This window comes from Protomyctophum parallelum (genome assembly GCF_964188405.1).
Source record: "Protomyctophum parallelum genome assembly, chromosome: 7".
Classification (NCBI taxonomy): domain Eukaryota; kingdom Metazoa; phylum Chordata; class Actinopteri; order Myctophiformes; family Myctophidae; genus Protomyctophum; species Protomyctophum parallelum.
Genome location: NC_139705.1, coordinates 28,967,914 through 28,979,277, shown reverse-complemented (window position 1 = coordinate 28,979,277; position 11,364 = coordinate 28,967,914).

The window sequence follows — 11,364 nt, the reverse complement described above, 5'->3', positions numbered from 1 at the left end:
AAAACATCACGGGACGAACGTCTGACGGAGTTGACGAACATCTGACGGAGTTGACAAGTTTAACTGATTTAGGTTCTAGACCACCTAGGATCTTGATTCTGGTGACTAATCCCACATTTTCAAGGATGAGGAATACAGTGGTACTATTTATATTGGCCCTGTGACCATGGCAGCCATTTTCAAAATGGCCGCCACCTGCTGTTATTTTACAATAACTCAAGTTCTACACCACCTAGGATCTTGATGCTGGTGACTAATCATACATTTTCAAGGATGTGGGATACATTGGTACTATTTAGATTTGTCCTGTGACCATGGTAGACATTTTTAAAAATGGCCGCCAACTTTTTGTTATTTCCCAATAACTCAAGTTCTACACCACCTAGGATCTTGATTCTGGTGACTAATGCTACATTTTCAAGGAGGAGGAATACAGTTGTACTATTTAGATTTATCCTGTGACAATTGCAGCCATTTTCAAAAATGGTGGACCTGCTATTATTTTACCAATTTAGTCAGGGAATATTATCAGAATAATGTCAAATCTGTGATTACATTTCTTACCAAGAATTTGTTCACCAATGTGTTTGTAAAGGTGTCTACTAACATATCCCACATTGGTTTCTATTGAACCACCCTAGGGGCATTTTTGACAGCTGCTGAAAGTTGGGTACCATACCAAGTGGCTATGGCCAAACTAGGGAGTCTATGGCCAAACTAGGGGTCAAACCCCTTCGGCTAAATTCGGCCATATATCCACTGGCCCAAATGTGCTGACCTCATTTTGTGATGACGGCTATGGCCGTTTTCAGCCCAAGGAGTGTTCTTCGTGCATAGCTAATGCTTGGAATGCATTCAGAATCATGCAAACTCCCTAGTTTGACATGTCACATGCTACTTAAAGCATAATGAACATTTTGCCTTATATAGGTTGTTGATGGTACCCCAACTTTCAGCGGATATGTTAGTAGACACCCTTCCAAACACATTGGTGAAGAAAATTCTTGATAAGGAATTTATTACCAGATTGTATTAATAATCCCCTGACTAACTCATCTTCTAGACCACCTAGATCCGACTTCACCAACAGAGACCCGATTGACACCTAAACAACAAGTTTGGACAGCCCCACCAATTAGTGTTCCGGAAAATAGCAAGTGTCTACCCTAGGCCCAGAGGGAGACACAGAACTTTGATGCGGCTCAAATGTTGCACGACTCCTCAAAAAGCTGCCACCAGAGATGAGAGCTGAATTCTGCCGCACAATGCTCTGCGGCCCAGGAGCAACCAACACCATGTTGGAGTTCTCTGAGTGGTTGAAGCACGAGTCCTAGCCATATAGCCTGTGCAAAGGCAAACACCTTGAAGACCTGCTTGAGGTGAACAGTGAGCAGTGAACAGTGAGCGAAAGACTGAAGACAGAAGATCTGCCTTCAGGACTATCAGGCAGGATGTGCAGACACTGAAGGCATCAGTGTCGTTCTGTGTCCCCAGCATGTCAACCAAAGCAATGTTACCAAATCAAAGGAGCCTTCACCTCAAGTCACCTGGGGCTGGGTGAGCAATCGTATCCTGTATCTAGCCTCACAACTAAATACAGACACTTGGCCAGACTGCCGTTTGAAAGGGTCAAACCCTTCATCCTGATTGGGGAAGACCACCCCACCTAATCACACCAACCGAACAAGTGAGGTTGGGGCCTCCAGGTGGGCCAGCAGCCATCTGCACAAGACTGGGCTGGACCCTGCAGGAAAGCAATCTCCAGCCAAGACAATGTAAGTTGACTATAACAGAGCCCCAGAACACAGAGCTCATGAGAAGGATGGAGAAACACTGGCAGGAGGCCACCAAGATACAACGCCACACTGCAGTGGCCAGTGAAGTCAAACTGTGCGTCTTGTGTACCTGAAAGGGACAAGTCAAAGGCCAGAAAGCCCACCTCCTTTTAATGTCCTGTCAGTAGCAACTCAACCTGCAGCTGAAATAAGCCCTGACCCCTCCCAGAGAAAGTTCATCCTTGAAAATGTAATGATTAGTCACCAGAATCAAGATCCTTGGTGGTCTAAAACTTGAGTTATTGGTAAAATAACAGCAGGTTGGTGGTCATTTTGAAAAACAATGGCCTCCATGGTCACAGGACAAATCTAAATAGTACCACTGTATTCCTCATCTTTTAAAAATGTATTATTAGTCGCCAGAATCAACATCCTAGGTGGTCTAAAACTTGAGTTATTGTAAAATAACAGCAGGTGGCGGCCATTTTGAAAAACAATGGCTGCCATGGTCACAGGACAAATCTAAATCGTACCAATGTATCCCACATCCTTGAAAATGTATGATTAGTCACCAGAATCAAGATCCTAGATGGTGTAGAACTTGAGTTATTGTAAAATAACAGCAGGTGGCGGCCATTTTGAAAAATGGCTGCCATGGTCACAGGGAAAATCTAAATTGTACAACTGTATCCCTCATCCTTGAAAATGTAGTCTTAGTCACCAGAATCAAGATCCTAGGTGGTGTAGAACTTGAGTTATTGTAAAATAACATCAGGTGGCGGCAATTTTGGAAAATGGCTGCCATGGTCACCACGAGACAAATCTGTGATGGCCCTATAGCCAAAAATGTTCCTTAAGGCATGCTCTAACTGTGTGCCAAATTAGAATACGTCCCATTATTCAAAAACTATAACTTTATTGTTTTAGGAACACTTGTGTCAACTCCGTCAGATACATGTCAACTCCGTCAGACACAAAACCTGACGGAGTTGACGTCTGACGGAGTTGACAAAATGTCATTTGTTTTCATCTTAACCCTCTGTAGTACAATGTAGCCATTTTGTTTTTGCTTCATTTGTTAGCTAAACCTAACCCTAAACTAAAATAATAAACATTATTTTGGAATTCTTAACAAAGATCATAATAATGTCCTGACGGAGTTGACATGTAAAAGCTGTGACCACCCTGATATCAACATTGTTTGTTTAAAATATCAAACAATTGAATGCTTGTCAGACCAGGTGCTCCTGTCAGAAAGCCTGTCAGTGCCGCCTAGTGGCCTGACCTGGTATTGGCTGGTACTTTTCCACAGGCAGTCAAATTAGGCAGTTTAGGCAGTTTAGCGTTTGGCATCAGCATGGTCAGTCAGTCCAACATGTTGAGAGCCGTGTATTGTATTTGTTTTGTATCTTCTGTGCGTTCTTTAATCAAAGTAAGTACTATGTTTGGGTCATAAGTGTTACTTAAGTGTTAAATAATATCTGTGACTCTGTATATTAGTTTGATAGTTTGTTTGGTTAATTGACAGCACATGGTTGTTTGGTTAGCTTAGCTCCCTACTGCCTGTAGTCCGTTTTTATGCTGTTTATGTCACTCTATGTTACAGTATTTAATTATTTACATGTTTATCAACATTTGGACCGTTTTTGGCCTTAATATGTTATATACAATATGGAGTTTTGATTTCCTTGTAGAACTATACAATATGTATTGAAAGAGTCTAACATGCATAGTTTGGGTTTAATAATTGTGTAGCCTACCAATGTTTGATCAATATAGGTGCATACTGCATATCTTTGTTTAGTGATTGCATCAATCTTGCTGTGGCTATTTAAGTGGATATTTCAGTTAATTCAAGTTCATGTTACTGATGCTATTCTTTATTTATGTTTATTGTGTATTCCAGACCACACATACATCACATTGCAAATAAATCTGCGGAAGATATCCCTTCTCCGGAGCCTAATTCTTTGATCGGAATTAAGTCCATATTGTCCGCCTCAACCAGTGTTTAATTTAAGTAACCGGAGGTGTCCCCCTCAGTTACATTTGGTCCCTCGAGCCGGATTGAGTGCATCCATCAACAATATGGACAGAGCAGTTTCAGGACCACCTGACCCACAGGGTAGGCCCAGTAGAGCACATCGTTTGCCTCTTTACCTCAACGACTATGAAGTTGGTCATCAACATTCCCAGGGTCCTTCTCCAACCGCTTCTCAACGCCACCTGAGCCAAACCGGAAGCAACTCGAGGAGAACATCCAGTCGGAGTGGATCCAGCTTCAGGTCCCATTCTAGTAGGCACACTTTACTCTCTGTTGGCACGTATCCTGCTCGGGGTCTATCTGATGTTCAAACTGCCATTCTGGAGGAGGGGATAAGGCAGATGGAGGTTGATGTCCTCCGCCAGCAGCTAGATGAAGATTCACAAGCTGACCTGGAGTATCAACGGCTAGATGCACAAGCAAAGGAAGCCCAACGGTACCAGGTGGAGCAGCAGGCAGAGTTTCAGCGCCACCAGGCGGAGGCTCAGCGCCACCAGGAGGAGGCCATCCAAGCCAGAGAATATCTCACAAAACAACTGGATAGGAGCCGCCGCTTGAAGGAAGCAGAGAAGGAACTGAATGTGGCCAGACTCGTCACATCTCTTGTTACTGCTGACCCCAACGCCACAGTATCAGGCCCTTCATCAGCACCTGGTAGCGTCAGCAGCTCTCACCAGTCCACTACAGCACTCTCAGTCCACAGCCGGCATTCATTGCCCCAACATTCAATAACCACTAATCCAATGATGTCAGCTGCAGCTTCCTCTGCCCAATATCCTGTTCTTCCTTCATCAGTGCTGGTAGCCACAGCCACCCAGACTACTAACACTGTTCCACAACCTGTGTCCCAGAGCCGTGACCTGCCCCCTGTTGTAGGTCATCGGCTGCCATCATGGTTTACTGCGCCTCTTCCAGACTCCCAGCTCCTGCAGCACCCCCTACTTGGGCCTCAGGGTTCTGTTGTGTCCCCAGCTGCACCTCGGCAGCCAGCACTACAAGCTGTACCCTCTAAGCAGCAAGCATCTCAAGCCACACGTCTTCCAGCTGTCCACGGGCCACGTCCTTCTGGCCCAGCACAGATAGCATCACGTGCCATGCCACCTGCATTGTCACCACCTGTACCTGGTCCAGTGCAACAGTATTCACCGTCAACTGTAGTCAAGTCCGAAGCTGTACCAGATGCAGCAACACAGACTACAGCACAAACACCAATCGTACAACAACCACAACTCGGGGCTCCTTACCCTGGTTACCAACCACCACTCGGAGCTTCCTACCCTGGTTACAAACCACCACTCGGAGCTTCCTACTCTGGTTACCAACCACCACTCGGAGCTTCCTACCCTGGTTACCAACCATCCCCTGGAGCTTCCTACCCTGGTTATCAACCACCACCCGGAGCTGAGCTGCTAATTGCCTCGGCATATGGCATCCCAAGACCTACCTTGCCAGTGTTCCAAAGTGGCTGTGAGAGTGACTTTGCTCTATTGAAGATGGCACTGGACAGTTTGGTGAGCTGCCATAGCCATCTCAGTGAGCAGTATAAATATCAAGTGCTGCTCAACCACCTGAAACTCCCTAGTGCTCTACAGCTAGCCAAGGCGTACATGCATGAACCACAGCCATACACCGCAGCACTGCAGGCCCTTCAGGAGAAGTATGGTCAGTCAAGACAACTGGTCCAGTCTGAATTGGGTGCCATCCTCAACGCCCCAGCCCTGAAGATGGGTGATGCTACTGCCTTTGACACTTTTGCTCTCTCTGTTCAGTCCCTAGTGGGGATGTTAAAGACACTTGAAGGGCAAGGTGGCTACGAGCTCCATTGTGGTTCACACGTGGACCGTTTACTCAGCAAGATGCCTCCAGCCTATCGGGACGGCTTTGTGGAGTATTGCCTGACTCACCACATTCTACAGTCGGGTACCCACAAGACCTACACTCTTTCCGACCTAGCTACCTGGTTGCAGGTCAAGTCACAAGCCAAACGCATCTCCAGTCGTGCCGCAGCTCTTTATGAGAACGACAATCCCAAGCCAGTTAAGAAAGAACAATGGCCCAATCCGCCAAAGCAAAGGCCAACCCCAGTTTTCCTTACAGCGGAAGAGAAGGCTACTACACCTAAACCTACTCCCTACTGTCCTTACTGTGACAACCAAGATCATTACCTCAACGCCTGTGAGCAATTCAAGAAGTTTGACACCAGTCAGATTGTCAAGTGGATTACAGAGGACCATAGGTGTTGGAAATGTGGTCGAGGACATGCTGTGGATACATGCAGACTGAAGCGCCCATGTCATGTCTGCAAAGAGCTACACCTTACAGTTCTGCATGACTCTATCCAGGAAACCTCCAGTTCGTCCTTAATGGTCAGCCTTCCACCAACCAAAGTATACCGGGACAGGCCTAACCACTCTCAGAGTGTCATGCTGAAAGTGGTGAAGGTGCTCCTCCACAACGGTGACCACACCATGGAAGCCCATGCTGTCCTCGATGACGGATCACAGAGGAGTATTGTTCTCCCTCAGGTTGTACAGAGACTCAATCTCACTCCCTGCCCAGAGATTCTCCCATTGCGAACCGTCCACCAGAGTGTCAAGATACTCGATGGTGCCTCCGTCTCGTTCGAGATATCCCCGCTGCTCAAGCCTACTGAGAGGTACCGAATCTCCAATGCTTTCACCGCTAATGGGTTAAGTTTTGCTGAGCACACCTATCCAGTTTCTGATCTACAGAAGCAGTACAAACATTTGAGAGGGCTCCCGTTACCCCGGGTGGATCATGCACTGCCGTTACTGCTGATTGGGTCTGACCTACCTCACCTGCTCACTCCCATCCAACCTGTATGCCAAGGACCACAAGAGGGACCTGTTGCCATCCACACACGACTTGGCTGGTCACTCCAAGGTCCGATGGGTCCCGTTCAAAGCTCACATGGGGATCAACAATGTCTCCACATCACAACTGCTTCACTCCCCAGTCCTCCGGTACACCCATGGCAAGTTGACACCCTGACCTCAAAGGTAGCAATCAGATCTGAGCAGGACCAGCAAGCCTACGTTCTGTCACAGATAGCGACTGTTACATCCCTCCCCTTGCTAACTTCAGGCATTACTCTCCAAGATATGCAGGAAGCCGTACTGCCCAATCTGGCAGAAGATCCCCAGCAGACTGTGTCTATTGGAGCAGTGTCTGTAGATCCTACTTCCCAGGTTCCTAACCCCAGCCTCTTCTACACCCGGAAGGAGCTTCTCCAGCATACTGCGAGGTCCCTTCACGGGGCGGCTGCCGCCAAAGTGGACCTGCCTGATTACGTTGCAACACCGAAGCTGCTGTTACAACCAGCCCAGATGGACTCATTCCCACATGAGGCCGAAGCCCTCAAGGGCAAATGTCCCATTTCCTCATCTAGCCAGCTAGGCTCCCTTACGCCAAACCTAATATTCCCCAACAATCTGGGCATGGCATGCCGAGATTCATCACTACCTCAACTGACAGAGAGACACAGCCAGGCGCTGGAAGATAGCTTCTGGTGTGTCTTCATCCGCCAGTACCTACCAGGGCTGGGCTTCACAGACTATTGAAAGAAAGGATTCCCCTGACAGCCTTTCTTAGTGATTACAAATGACATTGATAGACATTTGGGGGCGGCTGTGTCAGAAAGCCTGTCAGTGCCGCCTAGTGGCCTGACCTGGTATTGGCTGGTACTTTTCCACAGGCAGTCAAATTAGGCAGTTTAGGCAGTTTAGCGTTTGGCATCAGCATGGTCAGTCAGTCCAACATGTTGAGAGCCGTGTATTGTATTTGTTTTGTATCTTCTGTGCGTTCTTTAATCAAAGTAAGTACTATGTTTGGGTCATAAGTGTTACTTAAGTGTTAAATAATATCTGTGACTCTGTATATTAGTTTGATAGTTTGTTTGGTTAATTGACAGCACATGGTTGTTTGGTTAGCTTAGCTCCCTACTGCCTGTAGTCCGTTTTTATGCTGTTTATGTCACTCTATGTTACAGTATTTAATTATTTACATGTTTATCAACATTTGGACCGTTTTTGGCCTTAATATGTTATATACAATATGGAGTTTTGATTTCCTTGTAGAACTATACAATATGTATTGAAAGAGTCTAACATGCATAGTTTGGGTTTAATAATTGTGTAGCCTACCAATGTTTGATCAATATAGGTGCATACTGCATATCTTTGTTTAGTGATTGCATCAATCTTGCTGTGGCTATTTAAGTGGATATTTCAGTTAATTCAAGTTCATGTTACTGATGCTATTCTTTATTTATGTTTATTGTGTATTCCAGACCACACATACATCACATTGCAAATAAATCTGCGGAAGATATCCCTTCTCCGGAGCCTAATTCTTTGATCGGAATTAAGTCCATATTGTCCGCCTCAACCAGTGTTTAATTTAAGTAACCGGAGGTGTCCCCCTCAGTTACAGCTCCACTGTTGCAACAAATACAAACGGGACTTGGAAAAGGAGTCTTCAGGCTAAATCTGTCGACAATATTTTCTGATTAATTTAAGACTTTTAAAAAACCTGACGGAGTTGACGGGAGACGTGGGACACACATTTGATATGAGATAACTAATGGAAAAAATTATTGTGTATATTGTTTGCTATGTTGTTGACAATCTACTTTAATTTAGTATGTATATTTATGTGATTGTGACAGTATTAGACACTTTTTTAGCAGTTTGAAATTATGACCACTTGCTGGGGACAGGCTAAATACAGGCGTTTTTGGGTACAGTGCCTGCTTTTAACTAATTCAGATGGCATATGAAAACAATTATAATGAAATGAATGGCATAATAATGCACAACTGTATTACATGTAACTTTGCAAGTGCTTTTATTTTTATTAAATTAATTTATTTTTAACAATAATAAGGCTCTTATGTGTGGGACATGTTTTTTCCACTTTTGTCCCTCATCTCAAGAATGAGTGACATAACAAAAAACAGGAAATCGACAGAAGGAGGTAAAAAGGATAAATACAAATATACAGTGAGGGGGAAACAGGGTGGGGGGGGACTCAGATTTATTCTTTTACGGGGGCCAGCAGTTTCAAATTGCAGCCGTCCGTAGGTTCCCTTTGAGAGCAGTAGGAGATGTAGGTAGGCCTATGGTACACATAGTGGAGTGAAAGTATATACAATTGGAAATACTAAAAGTACCTGGCCCGGCCGGCTGGCTTCAGGGACGTGCACACATAGACATCAAAGGGGGCTTCAGACCCTGCCCCCTTTACCCGGCCGTCTGTAAAACAACTGCCCTTTCGAGACCACGAATGCCCTTTTACCCGTCTGTAAAACAACTGCCCTTTCCAGACCACGAATGCAGCCTTATCTTATAGCCTACTGATATGGTGAAATAAACAAATTTGTTTATAAATCCATGTCGTTACACACCGCATCTCCACTAGCTAAAGAGTGCTAGTTGTGCCCCGAAAATATAGCTGATCTACAAGCTCTCTACGTGTTGCAGCGCGACGCGTTGTGAGCTTGTAACACTCTCTGCACGTCCCTGGCTGGGGTAGCCGTCTGGGCACCTGTGCTGGTAATCCAGCTTTACAGCATGTTGCGGGTTCGAGTCCCACTCCGACAACCTGTGTGCTGTGTGTCACCCCCCCCCCCCCCCCCATCTCTCTCCCCATTTACTGTTCATCTATCAATAAAAAAGGCAAAAAGCCTCAAAATGGTACTTCAGTAAATGTAGGTTACTTTCCAACACTGTAGTCTGAAAACCCACCTTTTCAGACTCCATATGGCCCGCAGCACTTACCCTAGCCCCTTAGATGTAGCACTATATGTAGACTTAATAGATAGCATTTTATACAGACTTGGCATGTTACGTAAACCGCAATAGAATTGCATTTTATGTAGTCATAGCACTTTATATAGTATAATAAATAATATAGTATGTATGTGTAGTATAGTTTATATGTAGTTCCATAGATATATTCCACTGTTACGTCTTAGGTATACGCATGTTTCACGATAAGTACTTTTTATGTATGTGATGTATTGCCATGCTTTTTATTTTTGTTCTTGCTTAATGTAAATCGCTCTGGAAGAGCGTCTGATAAATGCCTAAATTGAAAATTGTAGGCTAATTGTACTGGATCCGGCACACACTGCTCCGAGCACACTTGGCCACCAGGGGGCATCAACGTATAGTACCAAAGAAAAATAATTGAAAATAATTTGGGGACCCCCCAAAATAAATTTTGGGGGGTCGCGACCCACTGGTTGAGAACCCCTGGACTAGAGGAGAACATTTCTACACTCCATTTCTACACTCTCAGAGTTAAATTAACAGTGATGTTTCAATAGACGTTGGGTTTCCAGTCTCCAGAGATAGAAATGCCATTAAATGGGGGTCTGTGGCCTGTTGCATATCACACTGGGGGTCCTTGAAATGAAAATGGTTGAAAATCCTCTTACGGGATTTCAGCCCCTGCCCCTCTAACACTCTCCCTGCAGCAGTGCATGCACAGTGCATTGAGCCAGCCGGCACCACCCTGAATCAACCCACGAGGGACCACTGTTGGCTTTTGAGTGCATGCAGATATGTGGGCTAAGATTAGTCAACCTCTGGGTTGGGGTGACACTTGGAGATTGCCTGAAATATGCTAGTGGTCCAGATTCAGTGACAAAAAAACCGTATCGTGCTGCGTTGAGAGTTTGTAGATCTGCTATTTTTGCTATTCTTGTCCAGAAGTGTCCTCTTATTGGATTGCAGCCCCTGCCTCTCTAACTCTCTGTACATCCCTATGAGCAGTGCACCCATTGAGCCAGCAGGCTGCAGGCTTGTTGTTTGACACTGGTGGAAGGTACATTTACTTTACTGTAGCCACTATAGCCACTACTTTAAGTACAAATTTCAATACTTTTACTTATCCACTATAAATGACAAATATTATACTTATATACTACAGTATATACTTAATTGGAAATGTGATTATTATCCACTTCAGCCCTGTAGGCCTATATATTTTGGTTATTTGAAAATACAAGCTCACAATATGTCGTGTCGTGTGTTGTGACTGAGATTGTAGATCTGCTATTTTCAAAAGATCTTTTTATACATGTTAGGCCTATTGAAAACTGGTGAAATGAGACATTCTGCATAATGAGTATTTTTCAATTTTTGGTACATTATGATGCCAATACTTTTACTCAAGTACATTTTGAATTCCAGACTATTACATGCGGGCAACAGTCACATTTAGTCACCCGGCCGGAATGTTTTAGTGTTAGTCTAGTTTTAGTCAACTAAATACCATAAGATTTTAGTCGACTAAATCTACAGTTGATTTAGTCGACTAACACAGTCATGACGACTTGATGCCTCGTAATGACTGTTTTTAAACTTGCTGAAAATAGCAGATCTACAAGCTACGAGCTATTTTCAGCATGCAACTAATTGTAAAATGACTTGTGTCTTGTAGCCTACTGGATCTCTTGTCCACTAGTCCCTTTCTAACATTTTTGTCTAGTTTTTATTTGTTGACCAAATTGTCAGTAGG